Source organism: Gadus morhua, chromosome 18 (assembly GCF_902167405.1).
Source record: "Gadus morhua chromosome 18, gadMor3.0, whole genome shotgun sequence".
Taxonomy (NCBI): Eukaryota; Metazoa; Chordata; class Actinopteri; order Gadiformes; family Gadidae; genus Gadus; species Gadus morhua.
This window is the reverse complement of record NC_044065.1, coordinates 24,569,156-24,588,287: the sequence shown is the minus strand read 5'-3', so window position 1 is coordinate 24,588,287 and position 19,132 is coordinate 24,569,156. Positions and strand designations below refer to the sequence as shown.

At 46.1% G+C, this 19,132-nt stretch overlaps 5 non-coding genes across 5 annotated transcripts; all 5 read right to left on the bottom strand.

The window, feature by feature from the left end:
* Positions 1-150: 150 nt before the first annotated feature.
* trnam-cau (transfer RNA methionine (anticodon CAU)) lies at positions 151-223 on the bottom strand. Its single transcript has one exon. It is a non-coding gene; the product is annotated as a tRNA-Met (tRNA).
* A 1,089-nt stretch (positions 224-1,312) lies between these two features.
* trnam-cau (transfer RNA methionine (anticodon CAU)) lies at positions 1,313-1,385 on the bottom strand. The gene has a single exon. It is a non-coding gene; the product is annotated as a tRNA-Met (tRNA).
* A 1,477-nt stretch (positions 1,386-2,862) lies between these two features.
* On the bottom strand, positions 2,863-2,935 carry trnam-cau (transfer RNA methionine (anticodon CAU)). Its single transcript has one exon. It is a non-coding gene; the product is annotated as a tRNA-Met (tRNA).
* Positions 2,936-10,511: 7,576 nt separating this feature from the next.
* Positions 10,512-10,584, bottom strand: trnam-cau (transfer RNA methionine (anticodon CAU)). The gene has a single exon. It is a non-coding gene; the product is annotated as a tRNA-Met (tRNA).
* A 699-nt stretch (positions 10,585-11,283) lies between these two features.
* trnam-cau (transfer RNA methionine (anticodon CAU)) lies at positions 11,284-11,356 on the bottom strand. Its single transcript has one exon. It is a non-coding gene; the product is annotated as a tRNA-Met (tRNA).
* Positions 11,357-19,132: the final 7,776 nt, after the last annotated feature.

Genomic DNA, 19,132 nt, shown 5'->3' with positions numbered 1-19,132 from the left:
TTCTTCTCAGAAGCCACAAGATTCTCATAAGTAATACCTTCCGTACATTAAGACAGCCTGGAAATGAAGTTTCTTTGAACCAGGCACGGGTATCCGATTTTTTTGCAAAATTTTTACAATGCATGATACTAGCTAGTTTCTAAAACTTTATGCCCCGTGTGAGGCTCGAACTCACGACCTTCAGATTATGAGACTGACGCGCTGCCTACTGCGCCAACGAGGCAACCAGTTCACAATCATTCAGGCTCATACCAATTTTTGCGCTAAGATCGATACAAAGTATAATAAAAATCCAGGTTACACGTATCATGTTAAATCAATAGGAAAATTTGAACTACTGTTGTACACAATTAGGAATGCCATGTTTTATGGCTGTCAAGTCATTTCTTCCCAGAAGCAACAAGGTTCTCAGAAGTAATACCTTCAGAATATTAAGATAGCCTGGAAATCAAGAATCTTTAAACCAAGCACTGGTATCAGATTTTTTTTACAAACATTTTTACAATATATGATACTATTTCGTTTCTAAAATCTCTATGCCCTGTGAGAGGCTCGAACTCACGACCTTCAGATTCATGAGAATGACGTGCTGCCTACTGCACCAACATGGGAACCATTGAACAGCAAGAGTCAGGCTTACAGCAATTATTGCACTAAGATTGATATTAAGTATAATAAAAATCCAGGTTACATGTATCATGTTAAATCAATAGGAAAATTTGAACTACTGTTGTACACAATTAGGAATGCCATGTTTTATGGCTGTCAAGTCATTTCTTCCCAGAAGCAACAAGGTTCTCAGAAGTAATACCTTCAGAATATTAAGATAGCCTGGAAATAAAGAATCTTTAAACTGGGCACTGGTATTCGATTTTTTTTACAAACATTTTTACAATATATGATACTATTTAGTTTCTAAAACTCTGTGACCTGTGAGAGGCTCGAACTCACAACCTTCAGATCATGAGAATGACGTGCTGCCTACTGCACCAACGAGGGAACCAGTGAACATCTAGAGTCAGGCTTAGAGCAATTTTTGCGCTTTGATTGATATCAAGTATAATAAAAATCCACGTAACACATAATATGTAAATCATTATGACAACTTGAACTACTGTTGTACTCAATTAAGAATGCCATGTTTTATGGCTGTCAAGTAATTTCTTCTCAGAAGCCACAAGATTCTCATAAGTAATACCTTCCGTACATTAAGACAGCCTTGAAATGAAGTTTCTTTAAACCAGGCACGGGTATCCTATTTTTTTGCAAACATTTTTACAATGCATGATACTAGTTAGTTTCTAAAACTCTATGCCCCGTGTGAGGCTCGAACTCACGACCTTCAGATTATGAGACTGACGCGCTGCCTACTGCGCCAACGAGGCAACCAGTTCACAATCATTCAGGCTCATGTCAATTTTTGCGCTAAGATCGATACAAAGTATAATAAAAATCCAGGTTACACGTATCATGTTAAATCAATAGGAAAATTTGAACTACTGTTGTACACAATTAGGAATGCCATGTTTTATGGCTGTCAAGTCATTTCTTCCCAGAAGCAACAAGGTTCTCAGAAGTAATACCTTCAGAATATTAAGATAGCCTGGAAATCAAGAATCTTTAAACCGGGCACTGGTATCCGATTTTTTTTGCAAACATTTTTACAATATATGATACTATTTAGTTTCTAAAACTCTGTGCCCTGTGAGAGGCTCGAACTCACGACCTTCAGATTATGAGAATGACGTGCTGCCTACTGCACCAACGAGGGAACCAGTGAACAGCAAGAGTCAGGCTTAGAGCAATTTTTGCGCTTTGATTGATATTAAGTATAATAAAAATCCACGTAACACATAATATGTAAATCATTATGAAAACTTGAACTACTGTTGTACTCAATTAAGAATGCCATGTTTTATGGCTGTCAAGTAATTTCTTCTCAGAAGCCACAAGATTCTCATAAGTAATACCTTCCGTACATTAAGACAGCCTGGAAATGAAGTTTCTTTAAACCAGGCACGGGTATCCTATTTTTTTGCAAACATTTTTACAATGCATGATACTAGTTAGTTTCTAAAACTCTATGCCCCGTGTGAGGCTCGAACTCACGACCTTCAGATTATGAGACTGACGCTGCTGCCTACTGCGCCAACGATGGCAACCAGTTACAGCAATCATTCAGGCTCATGCCAATTTTTGCGCTAAGATCGATACTAAGTATAATAAAAATCCAGGTTACACGTATCATGTTAAATCAATAGGAAAATTTGAACTACTGTTGTACACAATTAGGAATGCCATGTTTTATGGCTGTCAAGTCATTTCTTCCCAGAAGCAACAAGGTTCTCATAAGTAATACCTTCAGTAATATTAAGACAGCCTGGAAATCAAGAATCTTTAAACCAGGGCACTGGTATCCGATTTTTTTTACAAACATTTTTACAATATATGATACTATTTAGTTTCTAAAACTCTGTGCCCTGTGAGAGGCTCGAACTCACGACCTTCAGATTATGTGAATGACGTGCTGCCTACTGCACCAACGAGGGAACCAGTGAACAGCAAGAGTCAGGCTTAGAGCAATTTTTGCGCTTTGATTGATATTAAGTATAATAAAAATCCACGTAACACATAATATGTAAATCATTATGAAAACTTGAACTACTGTTGTACTCAATTAAGAATGCCATGTTTTATGGCTGTCAAGTAATTTCTTCTCAGAAGCCACAAGATTCTCATAAGTAATACCTTCCGTACATTAAGACAGCCTGGAAATGAAGTTTCTTTAAACCAGGCACGGGTATCCGATTTTTTTGCAAACATTTTTACAATGCATGATACTAGTTAGTTTCTAAAACTCTATGCCCCGTGTGAGGCTCGAACTCACGACCTTCAGATTATGAGACTGACGCGCTGCCTACTGCGCCAACGAGGCAACCATTTCACAATCATTCAGGCTCATACCAATTTTTGCGCTAAGATCGATACAAAGTATAATAAAAATCCAGGTTACACGTATCATGTTAAATCAATAGGAAAATTTGAACTACTGTTGTACACAATTAGGAATGCCATGTTTTATGGCTGTCAAGTCATTTCTTCCCAGAAGCAACAAGGTTCTCAGAAGTAATACCTTCAGAATATTAAGATAGCCTGGAAATCAAGAATCTTTAAACCGGGCACTGGTATCCGATTTTTTTTACAAACATTTTTACAATATATGATACTATTTAGTTTCTAAAACTCTGTGCCCTGTGTGAGGCTCGAAGTCACGACCTTCAGATTATTAGAATGACGTGCTGCCTACTGCACCAACGAGGGAACCAGTGAACAGCAAGAGTCAGGCTTAGAGCAATTTTTGCGCTTTGATTGATATTAAGTATAATAAAAATCCACGTAACACATAATATGTAAATCATTATGAAAACTTGAACTACTGTTGTACTCAATTAAGAATGCCATGTTCTATTTCATCCTTACTGACCGCCAGAGGCGGTGCATTAAGCACTGGATTTATCCGTCTCGCGCATGCGCAGTTCGAGTACCTATACCAACAAGGTCACATGTGACCCTCGTGACACCGGATTGGCTATATAGCCCGGTGTCGACAGAGGATCTGTTCCTTTCATCTTCTCGCAAAGACGCATGTTGTAGTACCGCTTGCGGATAGCGTATTCGCTTTTTGAAAAGGATCGCGCTCCAGACTGTGTGCAGCCTCGCGACCAAGGGTCGGAGCAACGGGTGAACTCGTCCTCCAGGGGCTGTTGGTCTGTACAGCGCTGAAGTAGAAGCTTCCAAGGTTTTGTTTAGTTTCAGTCACTTACCGGTGAAGGCAGCGCTCTCGCGTCCTCTCCCGGCAACACTGCTGGGGTTATTTTCACTACTGGGATTAATTTCGCTACTGATAGCTCCCTTATAGAAACAGCTCGGCTGTGTTCTGGGTTACCAAATTTATTTGGTAAAAGGTTTTTCCAGTCAGTCACTTACCGGTGAAGGCAGCGTTCTCGCGTCCTCTCCCCGTAACACTGTTGTTTATTTCTTTCGGTCACTTACCGGTGAAGGCAGCGCTCTCGCGCCCTCTCCCTGTAACACTGTTGGGGTTTATTTTTTAGTCACTTACCGGTGAAGGCAGCGCTCTCGCGCCCTCTCCCTGTAACACTTGTTTGTTTCTTTTCAGTCACTTACCGGTGAAGACAGCGCTCTCGCGTCCTCTCCCGAGAACACTGCTGTATATTTGAGTGTGTAATTATTTTTCCAGTCACTTGCTGGTGAAGACTGCGCTCTCGCGTCCTCTCCCGGTAACACTTTCTTGGCTCTTCTTGAATTAGTAGCTCTCTGGTGAAGGCAGTGCTCCCTCTCCCAGTGTTCTGCTGATGGCTCATGTGTGTGGCGCCTGTGTGGCCCTCCTTGAGCCTGACGATGGCCATGATCGCTGCCCCTCTTGCCTCGGCTTCGAGCATTTGAGGGAGGGCCTTACCGAGAGGGCCTGTATGAACTGCGGCTCCATGCCCTTGGCACTCAGGCTGGCTAGGCTCGCAGCGGTGGAACATCCGGCAGCTGTCGACCTACCATCAATGGCGCCACTTCCTCCTGCTCAGCCCGGCCATTCTTGGCGTCGGGGTAGAGCAGGCCCCCCCCCCAGGAAAAGGGCTAGGGACGAGCTAGCATCCAAGGTGGATCGCTTGTCGTCCGATATGGAGAGGATACAGGAACTCCTCCTGACCCTGCAACCTGGGGCAGGTGGCGCGGTGGCTGACATCCGGCCTGACCCTTCCTTGGGGGATGTGCCGGGGACGGACGATGTCCTGTCGCTGGCGGCATCAGCCAACCTCTTCAGTGAGGGTGTCACGGGGGAGGAATCCTCAAACGCTTTTGGGGAGGCCTCCCGCTCCTCTACTCAGAGCTCTGGGCACAGCACAGAGGGTAACCCCATCGGGGCCGTCATCCGTACGGCCCTGGCTCGCCTGGGGCTCGATGCTCCTCAGGCAGACTTGGCCCAGCCTAGCGCCTTTTTCAGGCGCAGCCCTGCCACAGCCCCTTTCTCTGTCCCTCCTTCGGAGGAGTATTTAAAGGAGCTACACCTCTGCTGGAAGGACGCCAAGGCTCTCCCCCGTCCTTCTTCCAGTGCTCGGGCCTTGGCTGCCATGCGGGATCCAGCGCAGTATGGTTTGGGTTGCATGCCACCCGTTGAGCCCGCCATTGCCTCCCTCATTCTAACCCCCGATCAGGCCTTGCGGCCGGATGCCAGGTGTCCTCGGCCCCAGTGCAGGGTCACAGACGACCTGCTTTCGAAGGCCTATGACGCAGCAGCACGTATGGGGCGGATTGGCAACTCCCTCTCCCACCTAATGCTGGCGCTCTCGACCTCGCTGCAACAAGCTGCAGTTGAGCCGTCTACACAGGACCTGAGCGACGCGTCCCTACAGGCCTTTGCCCTCATGTCCAGGGAATTGGGGCGTGTTATGTCCACCCTGGTCCAGACTCGCCGCCAGGTTTGGTTGGCTCAGTCGCCCCTGACGGAGGCGTGCAGGAAGGCCCTTAGAGCCGTGCCAGTGGTACCGGGGGAGCTGTTTGGGTCAGCTGCCCTGGAGACGCTGGAGCGAGCTGCCCAAGCTAGGCAAACCAACCTGCAGCTGTCAGGTCTTCACAGGAGTGTCTCCGCTCCTGGCAGGCCTAGAGCCCCCCCGGCTGCCCCCCGGGGCCGCTACCAGCCACCACGCTCTTACCCAGCAAGAGAGGAGGGCATACGCAGGTCTCGGCGGTCCGCCCAGCAGCCCGCTGATAGCTTTCGCGCCCCCGCCCGCCCATCGCCCGGGCAGCCTCGGGCCGCGGAGCCTCACCGGTACCCCTCCAGAGCCGACAGAGGCCGGGGGGCCAGGCGCTAGGACCACGGGGCCGGTCGTCGGCTGTTTTTCCCAGCAGCAGATCAGCTATTGGGCTGCCTGTACTATAGACCCCTGGGTGGTTTCCACCTTAACCCGGGGGTACGAATTACAGTTCCGACGCCGGCCCCAGGCCTTTGGCCGGGTCAGGATGACAGTCGTCCGCGCCCCGACGAAGGCCGCAGCTCTGGCCCAGGAGCTATCCGCCCTCCTGGCCAAGGGTGCGATCGAGCCAGTGGACCCTCAGTTACAACCCGGGGGGTTCTACTCGGCGTACTTTCTGGTCACCAAGAAAGACGGCGGATTCAGGCCCATTCTAGACCTAAGGGGCCTGAACACGTTTTTAAAAATTTTACCATTTCACATGCTCACCTCGGCGGACACCCTGAGGGTAGTTGCCAGGGGGGAGTGGTTCACGACTATAGACCTAAAGGACGCCTATTTTCATGTGCCGGTTGCGGCACACCACAGGCGGTTCCTGAGGTTTGCCTATCGGGGCAGGCATTACCAATTCAGGGTACTTCCCTTCGGGCTTTCCCTCTCCCCGAGGGTTTTCACCAGGGTTGTGGCGGCAGCCCTCGCACCCCTGCAGACGCAGGGCATGAAGATCCTGCCGTATCTGGACGACTGGCTGGTCTGTGCGCCCTCCAGGTCCCAGGTGGCCCAGGACACGGCCCGCCTGCTGTCGCACGTCGCCCGGCTGGGCTTGACGGTGAATCAAACAAAGAGTTGCCTGGACCCTTCCCAACGGGTTACCTATCTGGGGTTGGTCCTGGACTCGGTCGCCATGAAGGCCTACCTTTCACCTCGACGGGTGAACGACATCCTCCGCCTCCTTCCTCTCTTCAGAGCCGGCAGGAGGCTGCTTTTTATTCTTTTTCTTCAGCTTCTGGGCAAGCTGGCAGCTGCTTCAGCTGTGGTGCCTCTGGGTTTACTGTCCCTGCGCCCACTCCAAATGTGGCTGAACAGCCTGCACCTAGATGCCAAGTGGCACAGGCAGAGGAGGGTCAAGGTGACCCTGCAGTGTCTTGTCTCTCTGGCCCCATGGAGAAGGAGAGCGTATCTGGAGGCAGGCGTGCCCATGGGCGCAATCCCGGCACGCCGGGAGTTGGTGACAACCGATGCCTGCCTCTCGGGATGGGGCGCAGTGTGGCAGGGCAGGACTGCGCAGGGACGGTGGTCTGGCCGGGACATGGCACAACACATCAATGTGCTGGAACTCCGGGCTGTGCAGCTGGCATTAGCCAGCTTTCTGCCCCATTTGACAGGCCGGCATGTCCTGGTCCGGTCGGACAACATGGCCACGGTTTCGCAGGTGAACCACCAGGGGGGCACCAGGTCAGCACGGCTACTCCGGGTATCCCAGAGCCCGTTGACTTGGGCTTCTCCCCGTCTGGCCAGCCTACGTGCAGTCTATTTGCCGGGGGCCCAGAATCGGGCGGCAGACTTCCTCTCCCGACGGAAGCCTCCACCGGGGGAATGGCGGCTTCACCCCGAGGTGGTGGAGTCAATGTGGGGCCTCTTCGGCAGGGCAGAGGTGGACCTCTTTGCCTCGGAGGAGTCGGCGCATTGCCCCCTCTGGTTCTCCTGGGCAGAAGCGTCCAGCCCTTTAGGGCAGGACGCGCTGGCGCACGATTGGCCGGACAGGCCTCTTTATGCCTACCCACCATTGCCTTTGATTCTGCCGACACTCCAGAGGGTCCTTTTGCAGGGCCACCGGCTCCTTCTGGTGGCCCCCTTTTGGCCGGGGAGGCTCTGGTATCCACTGCTGCTCAGGCTCTGCTGCAGCACGCCATGGCGCCTCCCCGACAGGAGGGATCTCCTGTCCCAGCTGGGGGGTCAGATCTGGCATCCCGACCCCTCTCGCCTACAGCTCTGGGCTTGGCCACTGCAGGGCCCGACCCACTGCTGAGGGAGTGCACTACGGCTGTCAGGGGTACGGTCATGAGTGCCAGGGCACCATCGACCAGGTTGCAGTACGGAAACAGGTGGAAGCTGTTCTCCAACTGGTGTGCGGCTAGGGCCGTGGATCCAGTGCATTGTGCTGTGACCACGGTGCTGGAATTTCTGCAGTCCCTCCTGGATAGTGGCCGGTCGCACTCTACCCTGAGGGTCTATGTCGCTGCCATCTCCTCCCTACATGATAGGGTTGACAGCGCCACGGTAGGGCGCCACAGATTAGTGTCCCTCTTTCTAAAAGGGGCTTTGAGGCTGCGTCCCCCTACAGCCATGCGGTCTCCAGCATGGGACCTGCCGCTGGTGCTGGAAGCCTTGTCGTCTCCTCCCTTCGAGCCTTTGGGTCAAGGGGGTTTGAAGTGGCTGTCTATGAAGGCTGCCTTTTTACTCGCCATAACATCTGCCAAGCGGGTCGGGGAGTTGCATGCCCTATCAGTGAGTGATACATGCCTGAGGTGGAACTCTGATGGCTCGGGTGTCACTCTATGGCCGAACGTTGCGTTCCTGCCAAAGACCCTGCCACGCAATCACCTTAACCAGCCCATCCAGTTAGCACGCTTTGACCCCCCTTCTGGGGAGGGTGGGTCTGAGCTGCTGTGCCCGGTGCGGGCCCTTAGGGCTTATATTTCTGCTACCGCCGGTATTCGCCAGTCGGAGCAGCTTTTTGTTTGCCATGGTGGCCCTAACAGGGGTCATGCTTTAACAAAGCAGAGGCTGTCCCACTGGATTGTGGAGACCATAACACACGCCTACGGGGCCAGTGGCCGCCCCCCGCCATCCAGGGTGAGGTGTCACTCAACTAGGAGCGTCTCCACATCATGGGCTGCCCTGAGAGGGGTGCCCCTGGGGACCATCTGTGCCGCGGCGTCATGGGCGTCGCCTAGCACATTCTCCAGGTTCTACCGGGTCAACGTTGCCACTCCCCATCCAATGGGCGTGGCCCTGATGCCAAGCTCTGCTTTCTCTGATCAGTAGGTGACACCTTGACTCTTCGTGACGTTGTTGGTATTGGCCATCCAGTGCTTAATGCACCGCCTCTGGCGGTCAGTAAGGATGAAATAGAACGCAGAGTTACGTATGTAACTCCGGTTCTATGAATCCTGGATGACCGCCAGAGTTACAGGTCACTCAGAAGTCTCGTGGTTCGCGAGAAGATTCTGGGAACAGATCCTCTGTCGACACCGGGCTATATAGCCAATCCGGTGTCACGAGGGTCACATGTGACCTTGTTGGTATAGGTACTCGAACTGCGCATGCGCGAGACGGATAAATCCAGTGCTTAATGCACCGCCTCTGGCGGTCATCCAGGATTCATAGAACCGGAGTTACATACGTAACTCTGCGTTTTATGGCTGTCAAGTAATTTCTTCTCAGAAGCCACAAGATTCTCATAAGTAATACCTTCAGTATATTAAGACAGCCTGGAAATGAAGTTTCTTTAAACAGGGCACTGGTATCCGATTTTTTTACAAACATTTTTACAATGTATGATACTAGTTAGTTTCTAAAGCTCTATGCCCCGTGTGAGGCTCGCACTCACGACCTTCAGATTATGAGACTGACGCGCTGCCTACTGCGCCAACGAGGCAACAAGTTCGCAATCAGTCAGGCTCATGCAAATTTCTGCGCTAAGATCGATACAAAGTATTATAAAAATCCATGTTACACGTATCATGTTAAATCAATAGGAATATTTGAACTACTGTTTTACACAATTAGGAATGCCATGCGTTATGGCTCTCAAGTCATTTCTTCTCAGAAGCCACAAGATTATCATAAGTAATACCTTCAGTATATTAAGACAGCCTGGAAACGAAGTTTCTTTAAACAGGGCACTGGTATCCGATGTTTTTACAAACATTTTTACAATGCATGATACTAGTTAGTTTCTAAAGCTCTATACCCCGTGTGAGGCTCAAACTCACGACCTTAAGATTATGAGACTGACGCGCTGCCTACTGCGCCAACATGGGAACCACTGAACAGCAAGAGTCAGGCTTACAACAATTTTTGCGCTAAGATTGATATTAAGTATAATAAAAATCCATGTTATACATATTATGTTAAATCAATATGAAAAATTGAACTACTGTTGTGCTCAATGAAGAATGCCATGTGTTATGGCTGTCAAGTAATTTCTTCTCAGAAGCCACAAGATTCTCATAAGTAATACCTTCCGTACATTAAGACAGCCTGGAAATGAAGTTTCATTAAACCGGGCACGGGTATCAGATTTTTTTACAAACATTTTTACAATGCATGATACTATTTAGTTTCTAAAACTCTATGCCCCGTGTGAGGCTCGAACTCAGGACCTTCAGATTATGAGAATGACGTGCTGCCTACTGCACCAACGAGGGAACCAGTGCACAGCAAGAGTCAGGCTTTGAGGAATTTTTGCGCTTTGATTGATATTAAGTATAATAAAAATCCATGTAACACATAATATGTAAATCATTATGACAACTTGAACTACTGTTGTACTCAATTAAGAATGCCATGTTTTATGGCTGTCAAGTAATTTCTTCTCAGAAGCCACAAGATTCTCATAAGTAATACCTTCCGTACATTAAGACAGCCTTGAAATGAAGTTTCTTTGAACCAGGCACGGGTATCCTATTTTTTTGCACAAATTTTTACAATGCATGATACTAGTTAGTTTCTAAAACTCGATGCCCCGTGTGAGGCTCGAACTCACGACCTTCAGATTATGAGACTGACGCGCTGCCTACTGCGCCAACGAGGCAACTAGTTCACAATCATTCAGGCTCATATCAATTTTTGCGCTAAGATCGATACAAAGTATAATAAAAATCCAGGTTACACGTATCATGTTAAATCAATAGGAAAATTTGAACTACTGTTGTACACAATTAGGAATGCCATGTTTTATGGCTGTCAAGTCATTTCTTCCCAGAAGCAACAAGGTTCTCAGAAGTAATACCTTCAGAATATTAAGATAGCCTGGAAATCAAGAATCTTTAAACCGGGCACTGGTATCCGATTTTTTTTACAAACATTTTTACAATATATGATACTATTTAGTTTCTAAAACTCTGTGCCCTGTGAGAGGCTCGAACTCACGACCTTCAGATTATTAGAATGACGTGCTGCCTACTGCACCAACGAGGGAACCAGTGAACAGCAAGAGTCAGGCTTAGAGCAATTTTTGCACTTTGATTGATATTAAGTATAATAAAAATCCACGTAACACATAATATGTAAATCATTATGAAAACTTGAACTACTGTTGTACTCAATTAAGTATGCCATGTTTTATGGCTGTCAAGTAATTTCTTCTCAGAAGCCACAAGATTCTCATAAGTAATACCTTCCGTACATTAAGACAGCCTGGAAATGAAGTTTCTTTAAACAAGGCTAGGGTATCCTATTTTTTCGCAAACATTTTTACAATGCATGATACTACTTCCTTTCTACAACTCTATGCCCCGTATGAGGCTCGAACTCACGACCTTCAGATTATGAGACTGACGCGCTGCCTACTGCGCCAACGAGGCAACCAGTTAACAATCATTCAGGCTCATGCTAATTTTTGCGCTAAGATCGATACAAAGTATAATAAAAATCCAGGTTACACGTATCATGTTAAATCAATAGGAAAATTTGAACTACTGTTGTACACAATTAGGAATGCCATGTGTTATGGCTCTCAAGTCATTTCTTCTCAGAAGCCACAAGATTATCATAAGTAATACCTTCAGTACATTAAGACAGCCTGGAAACGAAGTTTCTTTAAACAGGGCACTGGTATCCGATTTTTTTACAAACATTTTTACAATGCATGATACTAGTTAGTTTCTAAAGCTCTATGCCCCGTGTGAGGCTCAAACTCACGACCTTCAGATTATGAGACTGACGCGCTGCCTACTGCGCCAACATGGGAACCACTGAACAGTAAGAGTCAGGCTTACAACAATTTTTGCGCTAAGATTGATATTAAGTATAATAAAAATCCATGTTACACATATTATGTTAAATCAATATGAAAAATTGAACTACTGTTGTGCTCAATGAAGAATGCCATGTGTAATGGCTCTCAAGTCATTTCTTCTCAGAAGCCACAAGATTATCATAAGTAATGCCTTCAGTATATTAAGACAGCCTGGAAATGAAGTTTCTTTGAACCAGGGCACTGGTATCCGATTTTTTTACAAACATTTTTATAAAGTATGATACTAGTTAGTTTCTAAAGCTCTATGCCCCGTGTGAGGCTCGCACTCACGACCTTCAGATTATGAGACTGACGCGCTGCCTACTGCGCCAACGAGGCAACAAGTTCACAATCATTCAGGCTCATGCAAATTTTTGCGCCAAGATCGATACAAAGTATTATAAAAATCCATGTTACACGTATCATGTTAAATCAATAGGAATATTTGAACTACTGTTGTACACAATTAGGAATGCCATGTTTTATGGCTGTCAAGTCATTTCTTCCTTAAGCAACAAGGTTCTCAGAAGTAATACCTTCAGAATATTAAGATAGCCTGGAAATCAAGAATCTTTAAACCGGGCCCTGGTATCCGATTTTTTTTGCAAACATTTTTACAATATATGATACTATTTAGTTTCTACAACTCTGTGCCCTGTGAGAGGCTCGAACTCACGACCTTCAGATTATGAGAATGACGTGCTGCCTACTGCACCAACGAGGGAAACAGTGAACAGCAAGAGTCAGGCTTAGAGCAATTTTTGCGCTTTGATTGATATTAAGTATAATAAAAATCCACGTAACACATAAAATGTAAATCATTATGAAAACTTGAACTACTGTTGTACTCAATTAAGAATGCCATGTTTTATGGCTGTCAAGTAATTTCTTCTCATAAGTAATACCTTCCGTACATTAAGACAGCCTGGAAATGAAGTTTCTTTAAACCAGGCACGGGTATCCGATTTTTTTGCAAACATTTTTACAATGCATGATACTACTTCGTTTCTACAACTCTATGCCCCGTGTGAGGCTCGAACTCACGACCTTCAGATTATGAGACTGACGCGCTGCCTACTGCACCAACGAGGGAACCAGTGAACAGCAACAGTCAGGCTTAGAGCAATTTTTGCGCTTTGATTGATATTAAGTATAATAAAAATCCACGTAACACATAATGTGTAAATCATTATGAAAACTTGAACTACTGTTGTACTCAATTAAGAATGCCATGTTTTATGGCTGTCAAGTAATTTCTTCTCAGAAGCCACAAGATTCTCATAAGTAATACCTTCCGTACATTAAGACCAGTGAACATCTAGAGTCAGGCTTAGAGCAATTTTTGCGCTTTGATTGATATTGACTGCAGTTGCTATCAGATTAAGCAAATGGCATGCACATTTTTGGTGTGGTGGTAGCAGAACGTCTTGGGTATCTTCATCTAGTATACTAGCAATGTTGTGAAAGTCAACATCTTCAGAATCATCCTCATCATCTGTCCCGTCGTTGTCCTCAAGCTCAGGGGAGTGCTCACCAAACACCCTAAAGGCCTTCAAAAAGTTAGATCCACTGTCTGTAGTTGTTTTAACTACTTTGTTCTGGATGTGGTACTCTCTATGCACATCATCGAGTGCGGACGCGAGGACATCAAATGTGTGTGACCCTTTTAGGGGTCGACATGCAAGGGCAGCGGAACACCTCTGGAGGCTGACCTCATCAATCCAATGGCAGGTGACGCCGAGGAAGCTGCGATGATGGGCTGTCCAGCAATCTGTTGTGGTGGCCACGTAATCGATGCAGCTCAGTGCCTGCTTTAACTTAGTTTTCATGGCCTCACACGCCACATTGATTCTTCCCCTCAGAGATTTCCTTGGCATCACTGAAGATGTAGGGCTCAGTGTAGTAATGAGTTTTTGAAGGATGGAGACTCAACAAGGGAGAAGGAGAGCATTGCATCACAGATAAGGTTAACAATGTGTTTGTCCACATTTATCTGGGAAACTACCATCCTTGCAGGAAGTTTGGCCTGCACTGCATTCCCAGTATTTCGGGGTCTTGGTTCTTGGGTCTTGGATTTTGACATGCACACTCGGTAGTGTTGCATTTTCCCTGGGTGCTTCCTCTGTAATTAAAGCACAAGCAAAAAAATGACCATTAGGACACATCGGACACATATAATGTAATATTCGTTGTATGCACACATATGTGGCATCCAGGATATCCATCACATTAATAATTTCATTAAACCCTGTTACAAGCACACTTAAAGCTGAGATAGCCCGACAAGACTAGACTACATTTAGATCTAATAATAATATATCTTTCTCATACTCAAGGTCGCTTCACAGTGTCATGGGCAGACAGAACAAGACAGCACAACAACACAAATTAAAATAAAATAAAAATAAATAATATATACAGAGGATCTGATCAACTGCAGAGAATAGCTTGATGTGATACAGGACATCTGCTTTAGTTATATCAGACAGCGCTATAGGCTAAGCTAACAGACGTGTTATACATTGGGCTAACTTAAACTCATGCTACTCAAGTTTATAAAATAAAACAAATCCAATGAGGTACTTCATTGCACAATTTCGGTTCACTTCAAGACATGTACCCCTGGGATGTGCAATATAATTCGACGTCACCGTCTTTGCGGACAAATTATTTCTCTGCTGATCAACACTACGAATGGCCAAACGACTTGTATCCCCCCCCCCTTAAATAAATACTATGGCAGAATTATTATTCTTATTAGGGGTCCAAGCCAACAGGTTGGAACCCTATTGTTTTTGTAAGGATTTTTTTATTTTTATACTTACCTCCCTAAAAGTGCGACCACAGCCCAAACCGTAAATGGTGGCGACACGCCAATTGCATGACTAGATCCAGATCTGTTCGGACTAAGCAGACGACAAAATCCAGACCTGCCGGTCCCTAGGTGGCGTATACCAAGGAATACGCGTTTGGGGCTATAACTCCCACACCGAACCTCCCACAGTCCAAAACGTTATACGCCCAGATTCACTGGAGTCTGCTGAATCTTTTGGCATAGGCCACGCCCATTTGCGCAAATGGGCGTGGTCGCACTTTTAGGGAGGTAAGTATAAAAATAAAAAAAATCCTTACAAAAACAATAGGGTTCCAACCTGTTGGCTCGGACCCCTAATAATAATAATAATAATTCTGCCATAGTATTTATTTAAGGGGGGGGGGGATACAAGTCTTTTGGCCATTCGTAGTGTTGATCAGCAGAGAAATAATTTGTCCGCAAAGACGGTGACGTCGCTTAGCAACGGAAGACTGAAGGGAAAAACGGTCTGTCTAGTTACTGGACCAGATGAAATGAGACGGAGAGGTAATAAAGTCTGTCGGCACGAGGACCTTGGATTTATTAAGTAAAGTGGCAACGGTTATACAGAGTCATAAGCGTGAGAAATCGAATATGTCTAAGTCCCTAATCAGCGCTGATGGTTCGTCCGGAGCTTCGCCTCCGTGGAAGGTCTGCTTCAGAAGAAGGTGAAGAGTCTCTGTGTGATACAGTCTTATACTGTATCTTCCTCCTGATGAGGTGTGTGCGTTTGAGATGTGTGTGGTTCTGTGTGTTTTACTTGACCTTGGCTCCCAGGCCCTGCTGTGTATGCCTCCTAACGGGGGAGAGCTCCTCGTGTCTCTCAGGCCCTTGGTATGGGCAGATAACGGGGGAGAGCTTCAAAGTGTCTCCTGTGTGCGGCTCTCCCGTTCTTGAAGATGCTGCCAGCCTGGGAAATGGGGCCTTCGGCTCCGGCCTTGACCTGACTATATTCTCATGTATGTGTTATGTGTTAAAAGTCGACTATATTGTAAGTTGACTGCCATGTGATGTGCTCATTAAGCTAGGGTAGGAGTTAGCTATACTTATAATGTACATGTGATGTACTCAGCAGGTTATTTTGCCCAACAAGACGCTGGGATAGACAAGTCACCGGACTACTACCCATGAACGGAGCGTTCCACGGAATTGAGAAGACCCGTGTAATAAAGGCCTATAATATTTGTGTTTATGGCATAGATTTCTCCTCAGATTAGGCCAATAAACCAATGGTAAAATAAAAATAAAAACGCTCGATCAAAGGCCTGGCCCGAGTATAGTGGTGGGAAATATCGGCCCGACCCGGCCCGCGTCGGGCTCGGGCTCGGGCAGAGAATCTAAACACTGACTGGAACTACTTAGCAGGTGTCTGTAGGGCTATATCAGGAGTTAATGCACGCACTGCAGCCAATCAGAATCAGAGTATTCCCCCAGACCGTGGTCTAAACAATATTATTCACGAGTTATAAACAACCCCTACACATCAATATTAATGATAACCCTGTGGAAATTGCCATAAGTGAGAGATACAATTTCGCACGTTGAGCACACAGTTGTGTGACTCGTTTATTTTAGTAAGAGAAAAACAGGAAATCAAAACGTGCTGAAGGTAAACAAATCCCGCATGGGCTCTGACGTCATGAGACGCTCGTAATCCTTAAAAGGGACAGCGATCCCTGAACCACCAAGATAGTAAACGACATGCCTAACACAATTGAAAGAACAACACATAACAAAATACTGTAGTTGAATTATGTTACACTCACTACAACCCATTAAATACGGTATGATTTCTAGATGTCATGGCAACGTCCGCTCGCGACACTGGACTTGCGATCGAGGCATCGACGCGAACGTTCATTCACATAGCCAAAAACAAGAGAATAGATGGCTAGATAAAATAAACATCAAGACATACAATTCTAAACAAATAGACCAATAGCCTACTTCCAATTGAAATACAAAATTTAGAAAATAGGCCTACGTGTCCCTGATCACGTTTCAATAGATTAAATAACGTGACAGTGTCACGTATTTTCGTGAGACCATACCCGTACTTCCATGAGTAAACTTAAAGGAAGTATACTATCCGCCCTGTCTACTACGTTCATTTTTCAGATGTGAGTGCTGTTCCAAATCGAGTACTCCGTGGTGCACTAACCGGAAATTACGATCACGTTTGCCGCCGTGGCTCCTCCCCCGCAATAAACATCCCGCAATAAACATCCCGCTTTGAACGGTGAACTCTTTACTCCTAGCAGCTATAAAAACTACAAAATGACTATTAATGCAGACTATGTGGGAAATGCGCCGACTTTGGCTCAGCCTGGCTCCGCCTCTTTCGCTACGTAGCTAAGATGGCTGCCGGCCTGCCGTTGAGTACGGGGAGTGTCCTTCGATCCACACTTCACGATTAGCCCGTTTTGAGTACGGCATCCGGGTCCTTGAAGTATACTTCTTTTCGCCGGATCTGAAGTGGAACGTACTGCGTACTCAAATTTTGGCTAGTAAGTACGGACAGTACGGGTATTGGAACACGGCACTGTACTTACGTGACACAAACCAGCACCGCAAACGTTCTCTCCCGCTTGAGATGACGTCTTTCTTTATAGGTTCATGGGTCTGATTCGCCGATTTCCCATGCTGATATCCCCGGAGATTCTCGGGCATCTTCGACAATTTGGCTATAGATTGTCTCATTACACGCTAAATAATATAATTATAGCCTAATTATATATATAGCCTATACATATATATAGCCAATATATATAATTAGGCAATATATATATATATATATATATATATACATATAGCATTTGTGGTTTTGGCATAAACCACAAACTAGGGTGCACTGTACTATCTGCGCACACCCTTTCTGAAGCCTCTCTCTCGCTCTCTCTCTCTTTGTCCCTCCCTCTCTCTCTTTCTCTTTCTCTCGTACCGTTTTGTGGGGCACGTTCATTGTCTGACAACACTCCCATTCAAAAAGCATTGGTTTACATTTCGTTCTGTGTAGCACGCAAAAAGTCGGACTATCGTACTCTGGAACACGCTTCAATAGATTAACGTTCGTGCGCATGAGCACGCAATCGCGTGATACCGGGTTGCAATATTGCAATCTAGGGAGGGGGCATCGCTAACGTGTACGCTTGTATTACAGTCAACGAAGATAATATGTTTATCAAAATACTAATTTTAATGAAGGCACGATGGAAAATGTAATTGAGTAAAGAGTAGAATTCTAAATCAAATATTTACTCGAGTAAGAGTAAAATTACAGACTTAAAAAAGGAACGTGAAAAGTACTTGTCCGAAAAAAGTACTTTTTTACTCATTTGCGTTACTTGTAACGCGTTACTACCCACGCCTGCTCGCGAGAAACCATTGATTTGAATTAAACTCTCATGCTTCAAACTTGATACAGCTTATGTTGTCTGATCTCACAAATCTCACTACAATAATTTCACAGAGATATGATTTATAGTAAAAAAAAATTAAAATATGCAAAACATGTATTTTCAGAAAGTGTTCCTGTGTCTCTCTTCACCCTGATATTCTTATAAAGTAAAACATGTTCTGTCTTTGTTTTTACATGTTGGTGGTAGATCCTGACTACAGCCTTGAAGTTTTCACAGAGGAATATGATGATATTGATATTGATGATGATGACGATGATGATGACGATGATAATGACGATTCTCCAGGCAAAGACACCTCAAGTAGGAGGAAGAAAGCAAGGACTGAAAGTGGAGGCAGAGGAAACCATGGCAGGGGAATGAAAGGCAGGGGCCATGGTTTTCCACAACACAAAAAAAAACCAAATACATCAGGCCAACAAGTTGTGGAGGCAGAGGAAACAAGCAGAGGAGGTACTCCTGCAGCAGCCAGAAAAAGAACAGGCCCTTCTAGAGGCAGCCGAGGCAGAAGCAGGAGGGGCCGTGGTGTGACACAGGGTGGAGAGGACTGTGATGATGAGTGAAGGGAAAAACGGTCTGTCTAGTTACTGGACCAGATGAAATGAGACGGAGAGGTAATAAAGTCTGTCGGCACGAGGACCTTGGATTTATTAAGTAAAGTGGCAACGGTTATACAGAGTCATAAGCGTGAGAAATCGAATATGTCTAAGTCCCTAATCAGCGCTGATGGTTCGTCCGGAGCTTCGCCTCCGTGGAAGGTCTGCTTCAGAAGAAGGTGAAGAGTCTCAGAGTGATACAGTCTTATGCTGTATCTCCTCGTGATGAGGTGTGTGCGTTTGAGATGTGTGTGGTTCTGTGTGTTTTTACTTGACCTTGGCTCCCAGGCACTAGTGTATGCATGTATATCTTCTTGTGTTCCTCCTCACGGGGGAGAGCTTCAGAGCATCTCCTGTTGTGGTCCTCCCGTTCTTGAGGATGACTGGTGCATTGTCTGAGTGTCTACCTATCTGCCGGGAGGAGAAATGGGGCCCTGGCTCCGGCCCTGACCTGACTATATTCTCATGTATGTGTT